Here is an 18315-nt window from a genome sequence, read left to right on the forward strand (position 1 = left end):
TCTATCTTTCTATGTATTCGCAGGACATTACACTCGTCTACATTGAGATTCAATTGCTATTCCCTGCACCATGCGTCAATTCGTTGCAGATCCTCCTGCATTTCAGTACAATTTTCCATTGTTACAACCTCTCTGTATACTACAGCATCATCCCCAAAAAGCCTCAGTGAACTTTTGATGTTATCCATAAGATCTTTTATAAATATTGTGAATAGCAACGGTCCTACGACACTCCCCTGCGGCACACCTGAAATCACTCTTACTTCGGAAGACTTCTCTCCATTGAGAATGACATGCTGCGTTCTGTTATCGAGGAACTCTTCAATCCAATCACACAGTTGGTCTGATAGCCCATATGCTCTTACTTTGTTCACTAAACGACTGTGGAGAACTGTATCAAACGCCTTGCGGAAGTCAAGAAACACGGCATCTACTTGGGAACCCGTGGTTATGGCCCTATGAGTCTCCTGTACGAATGGCGCGAGCTGGGTTTCACACCATCGTCTTTTTCGAAACCCATGTTGATTCCTACAGAGTAGATTTCTAGTCTCCAGAAAAATCATTATACTCGAACATAATACGTGTAACAGAACTTTTTGCTTCGAATTATCGTTCCTGTTATACCGCTGAAAGTCCACCGTCCCTACTGGGACATCCGGTGTATCCACATATCGTGAATTATTTACAGAAGAGTACAGAAACTGGTAGAAAACGACCTAGGGGACGATAAGCTTGCGTTCTGGAGTAATTTAGGAACACGCGAGGCAATATTCACGCTACGATACATCTTACAACATAGGCTAAGGTAAGGCAAATCAGTGTTTACTGCAATTTTAGGCTTAGAGAAGGCTTTTGACTACAGTACACTCCTTGAAATTCTGATGGTATCAGGAATAAAACGTAGCGAGCGATGCATTAGAACAGGTTATACAGAATCCAAACTGCAGTTAAAACAGTTGCGGGCATGAAAGGGAAATCGTAGTTTAGAAGGAAGTTAGACTGGCCTGTAGCCTACCCCCCATGTTATTCAGTTTGTAAACTGAGCAAAGCAGTAAAAAAAAGGAAGGATAAATTTCGAAAAGGAATTAATGCTTAGCGAGAAGAGTTTCCGGTTTGAGATTTGCCGACGACATTGTCAGTCTGTCAGAGGTTACGAAGGACTTGGAAGTCCAGTTGAATGAAACGGAAAGTGTTCTGCAAAAACATTATAACTGTCAACGAAAGTAAAACAAGCATAATGGAATGTAGTCAAATTAAACCATGTGATGCTGGGGGAATTAGATTAGGAAACGAGACATTTAAATCAGTAAATGAGTTTTGCTATTTGGGCACCAAAATAACTGATGATGGTTGAAATAGAGGGAATACAAAACGCAGACTGGCTACGGCAACGACATCAGTACGCTTGTTCGCCCTCTGCTTGAATACTGCTCACCAGTGTGGGATCCGTACCAGATAGAGTTGATAGAAGTGATAGAGAAGATCCAACAGAGAGCAGCGCGCTTCGTTACAGGATCATTTAGTAATCGCGAAAGCGTTACGGAGATGATAGATAAACTCCAGTGGAAGACTGTGCAGGAGAGATGCTCAGTAGCTCGGTACGGGCTTTTGTTGAAGTTTAGAGAACATACCTTCACCGAGGAGTCAAGCAGTATATTGCTCCCTCCTACGTATGTCTCGCGAAGAGACCACGAGGATAAAACCAGAGAGATTAGAGCCCACACAGAGGCATACCGACAATCTTTCTTTCCACGAACAATACGTGACTGGAATAGAAGGGAGAACCGATAGAGGTACTCAAAGTACCCTCCGCCACACACCGTCAGGTGGCTTGCGGAGTATGGATATAGATGGAGATTTCCCAGAAAGAGGAATTTCTTGGCATGGAATGTAGATGTAAGTGTGAGGATGTATTTTTCGAAGGTTATTGTGGTGTGTGTAGCCTTGGACGGAAGTGAAACGTGCACGATAGGTAGTGCAGACAAGAAGAGAATAGAAGTTTTTGGAACGTGGTGCTACAGAAGCTTGATGAAGGTTAGATGGGTAGACCTAATAACTAATGAGAAGATACTGAATAGAACTGAGAAGAAAAGCAATTTGTGGTACAAGTTGACTAAAAGAAAGGATCGTTGATAGGACACATTCTGAGGCATCAAGGAATTGTTAATATGGCAATGGAGGGAAATGTATGGGTAGAAATTGTAGAGGGAAACCCAGGGATAGATAGAGGAACTTCAAATGGATGTAGGTTGCAGCAGTTATTCGGAGATGACGAGGCTCGCACAGGATGGAGTAGCCTGGGGAGCCACATCAAACCAGTCTGAGGACTACTTGGACTACCTGAACAGAGTATAGAACACTAGGTATACTAAATTCTAGAGCTTTTACAGGCGGTAAATAAAATTGCATAAAAAGTTCTCGGTTTACTTTCCGCGTCAAATCTGTATAACAGTCCAAATAAAATTTCCTGCATGTGACAAAAATGTCACCGCTAGTGGTCGTTGAAGGGTTTGACGATCGACTTCCCTTAGGCCAAAGTCTGGACAAAACTGCTATGTTTGGCAGTAGGAATATTCTAAGGCAATTCGTGTGTTCCACCATCTATGGAGATTGGGCCGTTTCTCTTGTCTAACATGCTCTCTGGTGAAAATTACCTTATCATTCTCTGTGAAGTACTGCCGCAAATGTTGTAGAATGTCCCACTCCCAGTCGGGCAACGATTACGGTTTTAGCGTAACAGGGCTCCTCCACACTTTGTCCTGGATACCAGGGAAGGTTTAGATACTGTTTTTCCCTAATTATTGTATTGGAAGGGGTGGGGCCGGTATTGTGGCTACGACGTCATCCCGACCTCAGTCCTACAGACCTCTTTTTGTCGCGGTAAATGGACAGTTTGGTATACGAGGCAACCGTTCACACTCCAGAAGGGCTGGTTTCCCTTTTGGCTGGTTGCTGCAGCCATTAGTTGGTGAAACACTTCATTGTTTTGTGTGAGTTAGCGAGTATCAAAATATGTGACATAAATAGCCTATCTTCCAACTGCGTTGATTTGTTGTTGTAGTCTTCAGTCCGGAGACTGGTTTGATGCAGCTCTCCATGCTACTCTACCCTGTGCAAGCTTCTTCACCTCCCAGTACCTACTGCAACCTACATCCTTCTGAATCTGCCCTCCAATACTAAATTTGTGATTCCTTGATGCCTCAGAACATGTCCTACCAACCGATCCCTTCTTCTAGTCAAGTTGTGCCACAAATTTCTCTTCCCCCGAGTTGTATTCAATACCTCCTCATTAGTTATGTGATCTACCCATCTATTCTACAGCATTCTTCTGTAGCACCACATTTCGAAAGCTTCTATTCCCTTTTTGTCTAAACTATTTATCGTCCACGTTTCACTTCCATACATGGCTACACTCCATACAAATACTTTCAGAAAAGACTTCCTGACACTTAAATCTATACTCGATGTTAACAAATTTCACTTCTTCTGAAACGCTTTCCTTGCCATTTTACATTTTGTATCCTCTCTACTTTGACCATCATCAGTCATTTTGCTCCCCAAATAGCGAAACTCCTTTACTACTTTAAGTGTCTCATTTCCTAATCTAATTTCCTGAGCATCACCCGACTTCATTCGACTACATTCCATTACCCTCATTTTGCTTTCGTTGATGTTAATCTTATATCCTCCTTTCAAGACACTATCCATTCCGTTCAACTGCTCTTCCAAGTCCTTTGATGTCTCTGACAGAATTACAATGTCATCGGCGAACCTCAAAGTTTTTATTTCTTCTCCATGGATTTTAATTGCTACTCCGAATTTTTCTTTTCTTTCCTTTACTGCTTGCTCAATATACAGATTCAATTACATTGGGGAGAGGCTACAGCCCTGTCTCACTCCCTTCCGAACTACTGCTTCCCTTTCATGCCCACCGGCCGGAGTGGCCGTGCGCTTCTAGGCGCTACAGTCTGGAGCTGAGCGACCACTACGGTCGCAGCTTCAAATCCTGCCTCGGGCATGAATGTGTGTGATGTTCGTAGGTTAGTTAGGTTTAATTAGTTCTAAGTTCTAGGTGACTGATGACCTCAAAAGTTAAGTCGCATAGTGTTCAGAGCCATTTGAACCATTTTTGAACCTTTCATGCCCCTCGACTCTTATAACTGCCATCTGTACAAATTGTAAATAGCCTCTCGCTCCCCATATTTTACCCCTGCCACTTTCAGAATTTGAAAGAGAGTACTCCAGTCAACATTGTCAAAAGTTTTCTCTAAGTCGACAAATTCTAGAAACGTCCGTTTGCCTTTCTGGATTTCGACTGATTTAGAAGCTTAAATTTTTTACACCGTCAAGGAAACACAGAACTTGCTATTTGACATAAATTTCAACTAGATACCCTTAGTCATTCCTCAGAAAAAGAGGTCATAACGGATAGGCGGACAACAAAGTGAAGCTTTAAGTGTTCGGTTTCTACCGCCTGAGGTACGGAATCTTAAAAGAAGGTGTAAAATGGAAAGGAGGAATGGTGTGCTTAGACAAAACCCCGAGCCCCATTTCTGCGCTGAATATTTCCTCCTCCAAGTCAGCTTCCAACAGTCGTAGAGTTTCGTTCGTCATTCGCCTTGTTGAGAATTACTAGTTTCACTTTGAGCGCCCGGTAATTGGCACTGCTTCGCCGGGAGAGTCTGCAGTGTAGGTCGCTTCTTGAGAGTCGTCCTCTATGACGTGATATAACTAAGCCGATCACGTCTCTGCGCGCCAGACGGGGACTACAAGTTCCAGACGCAGTCACCACTGCGAGCGGCTCCCTCAGGTCTTTCACACTGACAAAGGAACTGAGCGAGGGGTCAGGTGCTACAGTGGGCGGTACGGCTGTTACACGTTTCACGAACGACGATCCCACATCCTTTTGTGAACACTGTCAATACTTGAAACGTCAGGTATCAGCAAGACCTTCCTCCCAATTGTGAAGTAACCTTCTCCATAAGAAGTTTTTCATAATAAACTGTGGAGTCCACATTAAGAAATGTGATTTTGTAAGGGGCAGTCAAATGGGGAACGAGAAAAATGGGAAAAATGCGCTCTCAGGGTTACGTACAGACTCAATTATGTTTATAGACAGAATCTTGAACATTTTTACCTGTTACTGGCACTAATTCTGGCGAGATACCGATCCAGGGAAATTCAACACTTTCGAGAATGTTTTAAATTTTGAAGTCTGAAGTCTGATAAAAAATAAAATAATAAAAAAATTTTCGTGTGGCATATTATTTATTTATTTTCGCTACAGCTACGTTTACACAACTTCACTTACTTTCTAAACTTCTCTTCCTTCCTCTTTCGCCAGTACTCCTTCTTCATCCGTTGGCTCACTGGTGTACGTTCTTCTGCCGAGAATACTCCATTCTTCCTTGTTTTCTCCTCGAAGAAATCCTTCACCCCCGCAACCTTTTTCCTAAAGATCTGCCTGTTCACAATTTCTTCTGCCGTGATCGCGCATGTTTCTAGATCCCAGTGCACTTCTTTCACGCATGGAACTCGTGTCTTCCTGTTATGGAAGAGAAGAATCTTGTTAGTTAGCCTCCTGATTCCATTCTTTTAATATGTCCGTAGAAAGACAGTCTTCTTTTCATCATCGTGGTGGTGATATTTTCATACCGTTGATAAAGTTCATGATTTGATCTTAGGCGGAACGTAACTTCATTTGATATTTTCCTGGACCCAAGAATCTTTCTAAGGAATTTCCTTTCTTTCTTTTCCAAGTCTGAAAGTCCCTTCCTGGCTATCGTCTCAGATGCATATAAACATTCAGGTTTGACGACTGTGCTGTAGCGTCGGAATTTGGCCCTGTGTGAGAGTCATTTAGATTTGTATGTGTTCTGTCACAATCTGAATGCTATTTCCATTTTTCTTTCCTGTTCTTCAGTTGCTGACTTTTCATTGTTGTTTGGAGTCAAAATCTCTCCTAGGCACTTGAACTCCTGTACTCTTTTGATGTCGGCATACTTGGTCCTCATTGTCCAGACTGGATCAGTGGCATTTATGTCTATATATGAAGAGAACGATGAAATGTATGATGAGATAAAAGAAATTATTCAGATAGTGAAGGGAGACGAAAATTTAATAGTCATGGGTTACTGGAACTCGATAGTAGGAAAAGGAAGAGAAGCAAACGTAGTAGGCGATTATGGAATGGGACGAAGGAATGAAGGAGGAAGCCGTCTGGTAGAATTTTTAACAGAGCATAACTTAATCATAGCTGACAGTTGGTACAAGAATCATAAAAGAAGGTTGTATACATGGAAGAACCCTGGAGATACTGGAAGGTGTCAGATTATATAATGGTAGAGATTCAGGAACCAGGTTTTAAATTGTAAGACATTTCCAAGGGCAGATGTGGACTCTGACCACAATCTATTGGTTATGAACTTTAGATTAAAACTGAAGAAACTGCAAAAAGGTCGGAATTTGAGGAGAAGGGACCCGGGCAAACTGACAGAACCAGAGGTTCTGGAGAGTTTAAGGGAGAGCATTAGGGAACGATTGACAATAATGGGCGAAAGAAGTACAGTAGAAGAAGAATGGGTAGCTCTGAGGGATGAAGTAGTGAAGGCAACAAAGGATCAAGTAGGTAAAAAGACGAGGGCTAGTAGAAATCCTTGGGTAGCAGAAGAAATATCGAATTTAATTGATGAAAGGAGAAAATATAAAAACGCAGTAAATGAAGCAGGCAAAAGGGAATACAAACGTCTCAAAAATGAGATCGACAGGAAGTGCAAAATGGCTAAGCAGGGATGGCTAGAGGACAAATGTAAGGATGTAGAGACGCATATCACTCAGGGTAAGAAAGATACTGCCTACAGAAAAATTAAAGAGAGCTTTGGAGAAAATAGAACCACTTGCATGGATAACAAGAGCTCAGATGGAAACCCAGTTCTAAGCCAAGAAGGGAAAGCAAAAATGCGGAAGGAGTATATAGAGGGTCTATACAGGGGCAATGTACTTGAGGACAATATTATGGAAATGGAAGAGAAAGTAGATGATGATGAAAAAGGACAACATTCCATTAGAGCTACTGACAGACTAGGGAGAGCCAGGCCTAATAAAACTCTACCATCTAGTGGGCAAGATGTATGAGACAGGCGAAATACCGTCAAACTTCAAGAAGAATATAATAATTCCAGTCCCAAAGAAAGCAGGTGTTGGCAGGTGTGAAAATTACCGAACCATCAGTTTAATAAGCCACGGCTGCAAAATACTAACACGAATTCTTTACAGACGAATGGAAAAACTGGCAGCAGCCGACCTCGGGGAAGATCAGTTTGGATTCCGTAGAAATGTTGGAACACGTGAGGCAATACTGACCCTACGACTTATCTTAGAAGCTAGATCAAGGAAAGGCAAACCTACGTTTCTAGCATTTGTAGACTTAGAGAAAGCTTTTGACAATGTTGACTGGAATACTCTCTTTCAAATTCTGAAGGTGGCAGGGATAAAATACAGGGAGCAAAAGGCTATTTACAATTTGTACAGGAAGGAGATGGCAGGTATAAGAGTCGAGGGGCATCAAAGGGAAGCAGTGGTTGGGAAGGGAGTGAGACAGGTTTGTAGCCTCTGCCCGATGTTATTCAATCTGTATATTGAGAAAAATTCCGAGTAGGTATTAAAATCCATGGAAAAGAAATAAAAAGTTTATGGTTCGCCGATGACATTGTAGTTCTGTCAGAGACAGCGAAGGACTTGTAAGAGCAGTTGAAGGGAATGGACAGTGTCTTGAAAGGAGGATATAAGATGAACGTCAACAAAAGCAAAACGAGGATAATGGAATGTAGTCGAATTAAGTCGGGTGATGCTGAGGGAATTAAATTAGGAAATGAGGCACTTAAAAGTAGTAAAGGAGTTTTGTTGTTTGGGGAGCAAAATAACTGATGGTCAAAGTAGAGAGCACATAAAACGTAGACTGGCAATGGCAAGGAAAGCGTTTCTGAAGAAGAGAAATTTGTTAACATCGAGTATAGATTTAAGTGTCAGGAAGTCGTTTCTGAAAGTATTTGTATGGAGTGTAGCCATGTATGGAAGTGAAACATGGACGATAAACAGTTTGGACAAGAAGAGAGTAGAAGCTTTTGAAATGTGGTGCTACAGAGGAATGCTGGAGATTATATGGGTTAGATCACATTACTAATGAGGAGGTATTGAATAGGATTGGGGAGAAGAGGAGTTTGTGGCACAATTTGACTAGAAGAAGGGATCGGTTGGTAGGACATGTTCTGAGGCATCAAGGGATCACCAGTTTAGTATTAGAGGGCAGTGTGGAGGGTAAAAATCGTAGAAGGAGACCAAGAGATGAATACACTAAGCAGATTCAGATGGATGTAGGCTGCAGTAGGTACTGGGAGATGAAGATGCTTGCACAGGATAGAGTAGCATGGAGAGCTGCATCAAACCAGTCTCAGGACTGAAGACCACAACAACAACAACAACAACAACAACAAGAACAACGTCTACACGTTCCCGAGAAAAGGATTTTCAGCAATCAAAGTGACAGACAGAGAGACACACAATACAATGATTTTGTAAGGATTCCGTTTATACTGAGTTATAGAACACCAAGAAGTAAGTAAATTGTTCACTGTACAACAGTAATCGCCATAACTCTTAATACAGTTATCCCAGTTTGAGATAAGTAGATCAGTGCCTCCGTGGGAAAACGTTTGCAGTTGGCTACGGAACCATGATTGTACCCAGGCGTGCTTCTTTTCGTCCGAAGAAAACCGACGGCCACGAATAATTTTCTTCAGTGCGCCGAAAAGACGGAAATTGCATTGGGAGAGATGGGCACTGTATGGAGGATGTTGTCCGTCCCACATACTGCTAAGGTTGTTTCGACGACGGTTCAGAAGTTTGGCTGGGAAGCCTTGATGTGGACTCTGTACAGTCCCAGTCACTCCCTATGCGATTTCCGTATTAGTGGACCCTGAAGAAAGACATTCGTGGCCGCCAATTTGCTTCGGACGAAAATGCACACGGCTGGGTACAGCCGTGATACCCCAGGCGACCGGAAAAATATTTTTCCAGTGAAAGCACTGACTGCCTTGTCTCACAGTGAAATAAACGTTTTAATAGTTATAGCGATTCCTTTGAAATGATAAGCAGTTTACTTACTTCTTAGGGTTACGTACTTCAATCGGTACAAACGGAACTCTTGTAGGACGTCATTGTTGGCCGTTTGTTTGTTCGTGCATCCGACTGTTCAAAACCCTTTTTCTCGGGAATAGTTAGACGTCTCAAGTCGAAGTTTACGTCACAGATTAAAGTATACGGTCTCTCGTTGTGTGTAAAAATTTGAAGCATTTTAAGTAAATGCAATCAAAAGATACGGCTATTTATGTCACATATTTTGATACTCGCAAACTCATTCATCAAAACCCACAGGCTACCTCCCGTACCCGAGAAGCAAGATTTCGCAGTACGAGTAAAGGAAACAATCCGAAAAATGATTGATTTGTAGTTTTGTGACATGAATAAAAAGTTTGTGTCATTTGTTATCAGGCTGACTGTATGTCCGTCCATCCGTCCATTCATTCGTTAACACCGCTTTATCTCGGGAACGGGAAGACGTGTCAACTTGAAATTTGTGTCACATAATAACGCGTAGCCGGCCGGGATGGCCGAGCGGTTCTAGGCGCTTCAGTCTGGAACCGCGCGACTGCTACGGTCGCAGGTTCGAATCTTGCCTCGGGCATGGATGTGTGTGATGTCCTTAGGTTAGTTAGGTTTAAGTAGTTGTAAGTTCTAGGGGACTGATGACTTCAGAAGTTAAGTCCCATGGTGCTCATAGCCATTTGAACCATTTGAATTAAGGGCTATGGTACCGTGTATGTATTTAAAACATTAGCTTCTAAGTCAACGCAGTCGAAAGATGTCACGCATTTTGATACTCGCAAACTCTCTCACCACAACCTATGGGGTACTTCCCGTTCGATTAGGACCATGAAATTTAGGAAGGAGCAACGTTTCACACTGCACCCAAGGGAAAAAGTCCGAAAATTGTTAATTTTGAAACGTTCCCTTAAAAAAATTAATGAATTACTGTGTTGATAAACCTCTTACATTATTTGCTTTTCAAACAGCTGAGTAGAACTGAACGTACTCAGACGTTTCTCCTTTACTTATTCTGATTAAAACTAAACTGACACACAATATTTTTAGCGCAACCTACAAAAGAATGGCCCTGACTAACAATAACCTATACCTTTCATGAATCACTTACCTCACAAAAATCTTCGTTACTCAAACTACTGCAAAACAGCGAGCGCCAATACTGCCAGCTGAATAAAAGATTCTAACTACTGAAGGCACTAACTACTGATAGGCATAGTTAGCAAATGAAAGATTTTGATAAAGAAATAACAATGTATTTACCTTAACAGTGTTCAAAAGCCATCATATATATCAGTTCATGACATCCAGTCTTACAAATTTACTGTCTCTGATGGACACACGTCCAGATCACCCGCTCTCAAAACTCCGCCATCTCTCTCCCCACATCCAACACTGCTGGCGGCTCACCTCCAACTGCGCAACGCTACACGCTGTTAACACCCAGCTGCCCAACACTACAATAGTTATTTTGCTCCCCAAATAGCAAGACTCCTTTACTACTTTAAGTGTCCCATTTCCTAATCTAATTCCCTCAGCATCACCCGACTTAATTGGACTACATTCCATTATCCTCGTTTTGCTTTTGTTGATGCTCATCTTATATCCTCCTTTCAAGACACTGTCCATTCCATTCAACTGCACTTCCAAGTCCTTCGCTGTCTCTGACAGAATTACAATGTCATCGACGAACCTCAAAGTTTTTATTTCTCCTCCATGGATTTTAATACCTACTCCGAATGTTTCTTTTGTTTCCTTCAATACTGTCTCAATATACAGATTGAATAACATCGGGGAGAGGCTACAACCCTGTCTCACTCCCTTCCCAACAGCTGCTTTCCTTTCATGTCCCTCGACTCTTATAACTGCCATCTGGTTTCTGTACAAATTGTAAATAGCCTTTCGCTCGCTGTATTTTACCCCTGCCTCCTTCAGAATGTGAAAGAGAGTATTTCAGTCAACATTGTCAAAAGTTTTCTGTAAGTCTACAAATGCTAGGAATGTAGGTTTGCCTTTTATTAATCTAGTTTCTAAGATAAGTCCTAAAGTGATTAATTAAAAATTGAAGCCAAATCAAAAAAAACTGATGGATGAATTTTTAGAGGAAATTGCGTTGTCTGTTAGATGTAATCCGCTTGTTACGACTGCAACGCTGGGGTTCCTCGACTCGGCAGGTGATGGCAGTTCGTCTGCTTTTTCTCCCTTGGCGAGCCTCCCCGCCTAACTGTCCGCTAATCGCGGACCGTAACAGCTCCGGCCAGGAGGGGACAGTGGGCGGCGAAGAAAGTGGAACGTGGGGCTCAGGCAGGACACACAGCCCGCTCTGCAGCAAGGCTGGGCTGGGCTGGGCTGGGCTGGGCTGGGCTGGGCTGGGCTGGGCTGGGCTGGGCTGGGCTGGGCTAGGCTAGGCTAGGCTAGGCTAGGCTAGGCTAGGCTAGGCTAGGCTAGGCTAGGCTAGGCTAGGATAGGCTAGGCTAGGCTAGGCTAGGATAGGATAGGCTAGGCTAGGCTAGGCTAGGCTAGGCTAGGCTAGGCTAGGCTAGGCTAGGCTAGGCTAGGCTAGGCTAGGCTAGGCTAGGCTAGGCTAGGCTAGGCTAGTGCTGCGTGTTGGGTAACAGTTAAACGTGAAGCGGCCACCACACCTCGCTTTGCACTCACTCTCTCAATCTGCCAACTGTCATAGGTTCCTGTCCAACGTCCACATCTACGTACTCTGCGAGGCACAGTGCACTGCATGGCGGAGGGAACTTCCTACATACACGGATGTTGTTCTGGTCTTCAGTACAAAGATTGGTTTGATGCAGCTGTCCATGCTACTCTATCTCACGCAATCCTCTTTATCTCCGAGCAACTACTGTAACCTACATCCTACTGAATCTGCTTACTGTATTCACCTCTTGGCCTTCCACCACGATTTTTACCCTCCACGCTGCCCTCCAGTGCTAGATTGGTGATTCCTTGATGTCGCAGAATGTGCCCTATCAACCGATCATTCCTTCTAGTCAGGTTGTGGCACAAGTTTCTTTCCTCCCCAGTTCTATTCAGTACCTCCTCATTAGTTACGTGATCATCCCATCCAGTCTTCCAGGATGTGTGTGATGTCCTTAGGTTAGTTGGGTTTAAGTAGTTCTAAGTTCTAGGGGACTGATGACCTCCGCTGTTAAGTCCCGTAGTACTCAGAGCCATTTGTACCATTTGAGAAATTTCTCTCCTAAGAGAAGTTGTAGGATCAAAAGTGCCTCGCGTGTTCCAACATTTCTTCGGAAACCAAACTGATCTTCCACGAGGTCGGATTTCTACTAGTTTTTCCATTCTTCTGTAAAGAATTCGTGTTAATATTCTGCAACCATGACATTAAACTGAAAGTTCGGTAACGTAATATACGCACCTGTCAGCACCTGCTTTCTTTGTAACTGGAATCGTGATATTCTCCTTGAAGTCTGAGGGTGTTTCGCAGGTCTCATACATCTTACATACCAAATGGAACAGTTTTCTCACGGCTGTTTCACCGAAGGTTTTCAGTAGTTCTGACGGAATGTCGTCTAATCCCGGCATCTCGTTACTACTTATGTCTTTCAGTGCTGTGTGAAATTCTTGCCGCAGTGTCATACCTCCCATCTCATCTTCGTCTAGACAGCTAAGAATAAAATAGGTAAAAAGACAAGGCCTAGTAGAAATCCTTGGACAACAGACGAGATATCGAATTTAGTTTATGAAAGGAGAAAATATAAAAATTCAATAACTGAAGCAGGCGAAAGGGAATAAAGTCTTCTAGAAAATCCGATTGACAAGAAGTGCAAAATGGCTTGTCATGTTCGGCTAGAGAATAAATGTATACACTCTCTCTTATCGAAAGTGTCCCGAACCCTAAAAGTGGAAATAGTTGTGGGATGTGTCCACGCTTCCTCTTTATGATGGCTTGAACTCTCCTAAGGACAATTTCAATGAGGCGTCTGAATGTTTGCGGAGTAACGGAGGGCCATTCTTCCTGAAGATCCGAAACCAGGCAAGGGTGTCTGTTGGACGTTGTGGTATGGAACGGAATCCACGTTCTGACTCACCCCAAAAGTTTGCCGTTGGTCTGAGCTCGGGACTGTGAGCAGGCCAGTCCATTTCAGAAACGTTATCGTCCTCAAACCGTTCCCCCACTGATCCTGTTTTATGACAGGATGGATTTTGTTGTTGGTACAAGCAGTCCTCGTCTCCCAACTGCTCGTGTACCGTACGCAGTATGAAATGCTGCAAAATGTGTTCATATCCACCTCCACTTCGTGTTCTCTTAAGGGGGAACTACAGTGTGACGGTCGAAGAAACTCGAATTTTTTTTTTTTTTATTATGGAATTCGAATGTATATACATTGAAAAATTATGCGCGAACTCAAAAAGATAACGATTTTGTGAGCGTTTGAAGCGGAGCGTACACGGACACAAGTCGTTAACGATGCCGTCACTCCTGTTCATACCGATCCGAGTGAACCTGATTTGCTGGAGCGTTGTTTGGGCGGTTTTACTCAAAATATGAACAAAAGTTTCAATACTATCATTTGGAAATACGCTCAAACAAAAAAAAAAAAAAAAAACCAACCGAAGCGAAATTGTCGACATTGCCTCAAATTTGGCCCTGTGTCTATTCAATGTAGGCCATACTGCATTAATGCACGTGATAAATGCCCATCACATCAAAATCGACGACGAAATGCGCCGATTCTGTGACGATAGAGACTCCAGCGGCGATGAGCTCAGCGAAGAAAAGCGCTTTGAGAACGAAAACGAGGGTTTATCGGGTCAAAGTAGCAGGAAGCGGCTATCCACTAGCTGGGGCAATAGTTACTGTGGACCAGGCATCGATGACATACCTAAAGTTTCAATCTTCATCACTGTTTTTTTTATATGATAAATACTTGTCAAACTTTAAACGAGTTTTTCGCTGTATAAAGTTTTTCGTCATGGTTGTCGTCTCCCACGCTATAATTTTCATTCCTTGAAGCAAATTGAATTCTCTTCAGTTCATCGGAGCCGATTTTTTTATATATTGACGTTTTCTATTTTCTCGGCCAAAAAACAGGTGTCCCAAATTGGCAATTCTTTCAAATATCTGTAATTTCGCAAATGTTTTGCAAATCCCTGCCAAGAACTAACATTATATTTGTAAGGGTCAGGATGATATGTGAACTTCATTTTTCACATAATCACTAATCACAACCGAAGCTACAGCGACCGCCATCGATCTACTTCCTTTCAGAGATGACTCGGGAGAATCCCAGTTACACAGTAAAGGTATTATTTTCAGTAAAACTTCAGTGTACGCTTTATTCATTGCAGCAAACCCCATTTGTCTACTACATTCCAGTGCGAAGAAAACAAATCGTGAATTGGAGCTATATTTTCGTCCATCATCCTGTCGTTCCCCCTTAAGGGGGGTAGGACGTCAAACGGGCCGACTTGGAGCAGGAGAGGCACCACAGCACATTTTAATTTCCACTGTCTATACTTTTACGAGTAAATTCATAAGACTTTGTCAGCATGACCAGGAAGGATTCAGGATTCACACTCATAGCAGTAGAAGTTCAAAAACATAACAAAATAATTTTTTTTACAAATGAAATTTCATCATTTTTTCACTTACTATTGGCTGCATTTGTTGCTATAGGTACACTAAGAGAGACTGTTCGATGAATTTTGCATAGCATACAAACCATACTAACAAGTGTCTGAAAGTCTAGAATGTATTTAATTTATGAAAAAATGAATGAGCTGTTACGTTTTAAACTTAATGTCTAGAAAAAAATCAAAATTCGAAGTTAATTATCTCAGCTTTTACTACAGTTTTTAATAGATTTGGAAAATTCTAGAGTTTCATACACCTGTAAGTATGGTTTGTACGCTGTACAAAGTTCATCAAACAATCTATCTTACTTGTGAGGAAAAATGTACCTATAGCAACAAATGCAGCCAACATAAGTGAAAAAATGATGAAATTTCTTATCTAAAAAAAATTGTTTGTTATGTTTTTGCACTTCCACTGCTATGAGTATGAATCCTGAATCCCTCCTGGTCATGCTGACAAAGTTTTCTGAATTTATTTGTAAAAGTATAGACAGTAGAAATTGAAATGTCCTGTGGTGCCTCTCCTGCTCCAAGTCGGCCCGTTTGACGTCCTACCCCCCTTAAGTTCAAAAAGGGTACCACAAGTTAACCAGTAAAAACACCCCTATTCTTTATATACCACACCAGTAAGTCTTCCGTGCTAGACTTTTGCCACTACGTATGATGGCAGGTAACGTTCTCCAGGCATTCGCCAAACCCAAATCCTTACATCGGTTAGCAACAGGGTATATCGTCGTTCATCATTAAAAGTCACTCTGTTCCAGTCATCCACCGTCCAGCGGCGTTACTTTCACACTACCTCAAAAGACCACTTAGCACCTACTACAGAAATGTGTGGTGAATGAAGAGTTGCTCTACAGTCTTTTTAACCCCTCCCCCCCACCCCCCACCCCACGCACAGTCATTGCACTAACTGGACTGCCGGTACCACTTTGGAGCTCAGGACTGATTCCTTTCATGCGTCTATTTTACAGGCAGTCTCCACAGTGCTCCATGGTCCCTGTCCATCAGTACATTAGGACTGACTGATCTTGGCTTCACTGTGGTTGTTCCTTCTCATTTCCACTTCATAATCACATGACCAATGCACTTGGGCAGCTTTGTACTGTTTCGAATATCCGTGAGGGATTTATTACTCAAGTTACGTCCAATGACTGCTACATGCTTGAAATCTCTGAGCTCTTCTGACCGCTTCATCCTGCTGTCACACCTTGTCTACAGGCAACACAATACTTTCCTCTCTTCTCGTTTTATACTGGTGGGTCCACTTCTTGTGACATCTAGTGGTCGATTCCGCATTACGTAGGGGTGTGTTCCGATACAGCTCAAAAATGGTTCAAATGGCTCAGAGTACTATGGGACATAACATCTAACTACATCAGTCCCCTAGAACTTAGAACTTCTTAAACCAAACTAACCTAAGGACGACACACACATCCATGCCCGAGGCAGAATTCGAACCTGCGACCGCAGCGGTTGCGCGGTTCCAGACTGAAGCGCCAAGAACCGCTCTGCCACACCGGCCGGCGAACCGATGATTCGCTGGAAATGGTCGTGTTCAGGTAGTTCGAGACGATTTGCAGCCATTCCTGCGTTTCATGTTCCCAAGTAACGAAAGAATTGTCAGCGCGCCAACATTGTTCGCACTTGCTCCGCGGAACATTGAGCACAATTCGAGCGAATGATCTGGTCACCCGTCCAACATTTATGGGACATAATGGAGAGGTCAGTTCATGTACAAATCCTGCACTGACAACACTTTCGCAATTATAGACGACTAGAGAGGCGCATGGTTCCATGTTTCTACATCTACATCTATACACCGCAAGCCACCTGACGGTGTGTGGCGGAGGGTACCTTGAGTACCTCTATCGGTTCTCCCTTCTATTCCAGTCTCGTATTGTTCGTGGAAAGGAGGATTGTCGGTATGCGTCTGTGTGGGCTCAAATCTCTCTGATTTTATCCTCATGGTCTCTTCGCGAGATATACGTAGGAGGGAGCAATATACTGCTCGATTCTTCGATGAAGGTATGTTCTCGAAACTTCAACAAAAGCCCGTACCGAGCTACTGAGCGTCTCTCCTGCAGAGTCATCCACTGGAGTTTATCTATCATCTCCGTAACGCTTTCGCGATTACTAAATGATCCTGTAACGAAGCGCGCTGCTCTCCGTTGGATCTTCTCTATGTCTTCCATCAACCCTATCTGGTACGGATCCCACACTGCCGAGCAGTATTCAAGCTGTGGGCGAACAAGTGTACTGTAACCTACTTCCTTTGTTTTCGGACTGCATTTCCGTAGGATTCTTCCAATGAATCTCAGTCTGGCATCTGCTTTACCGACGACCAACTTTATATCATCATTCCATTTTAAATCACTCCTAATGCGTAGTACCAGATAATTTATGGAATTAACTGCTTCCAGTTGCTGACCTGCTATATTGTAGCTAAATGATAAGGGATCTTTCTTTCAATGGATTCGCAGCACATTAGACTTCTCTACATTGAGATGCAACTGCCCTTCCCTGCACCATGCGTCAATTCGGTGCGGATCCTCCTGCATGTCTGCACAGGACTCCCAACGACTTGCTGACACCAGGCCACGTCGAGGTGCTGGACTATGCCAGGCAGAGGGAAGACCCACTAGGTACCCCATGACTTTTGTCACCTCGCTGTATGAAGAGATGCTCGACCACTGTAGCCTCTTGCTTTTAACTGCCCACGCCCGGTCATTGTGCTACCTGGCTGGACTCTTGGTCCCACTTCGGTACTGAAGAGTGATTGCTTCCGCTGATTTCAAGTGATTTTTTCACCAAGAATGCTCATCTGTCCCTGTCCACTTAGTTTGGCTGGTCTCAGGCTATCTGTGGTCGTTCCTTCGCGTTTCCACTTCACAGTCGTATCGCCAGCAGTCGATCTGGGCAGCGTAACAAGAGTTGGAATGTCCGTGACGCAGTTGTTACTCGGTTGATATCCAACGAGCAGTCCACGTCCGAAGTCCCCTGACCATCCTGTTGTGCTGTTACTGCTCCCCTACTGGGAAAACAACACCCCCACCCGCCTCCTTTTATGCTGGCGCGGCCGTATCTCTCGGCGTCTAGTGGTCCATTCCGCTTAACATAGAGGTGTCCTGTACTGCTGATCAGATACTGTACGTCTGAACAGCCGGTGTCGTGGGGTTTCCTACCGTGGGATTTCCTACCGTGGGGTTTCCTACCGTGGGGTTTCCTCCGAGCAGTAACGCACTAAACCTGTCAGAGGCCCGGGCCGGCAAAACAAATCGAGGCTCCCCTTGCTGCCCCCTCCCACCCTCCTCACCATGCAGGAGTTCTCCGAGAGTTTCAAACGCAAACGGAAGGAAGTCCCATATTCTTCATTTTGTGTCGTCATAATTTACAAGGTATAACGTTATTTTACTTAACACTGAAAGTGACTGCTCTCGTAATCTCGTTGCTATTATTTAATAGCTATGTTGCCCCTTATACGACAGAAATCATTACATCATTTCTGTTGTTCGAATCTATTATTTATGTTTCGCAACTAAGTCGGCA

This window comes from Schistocerca piceifrons, chromosome 9, assembly GCF_021461385.2.
Source record: "Schistocerca piceifrons isolate TAMUIC-IGC-003096 chromosome 9, iqSchPice1.1, whole genome shotgun sequence".
NCBI lineage: Eukaryota > Metazoa > Arthropoda > Insecta > Orthoptera > Acrididae > Schistocerca > Schistocerca piceifrons.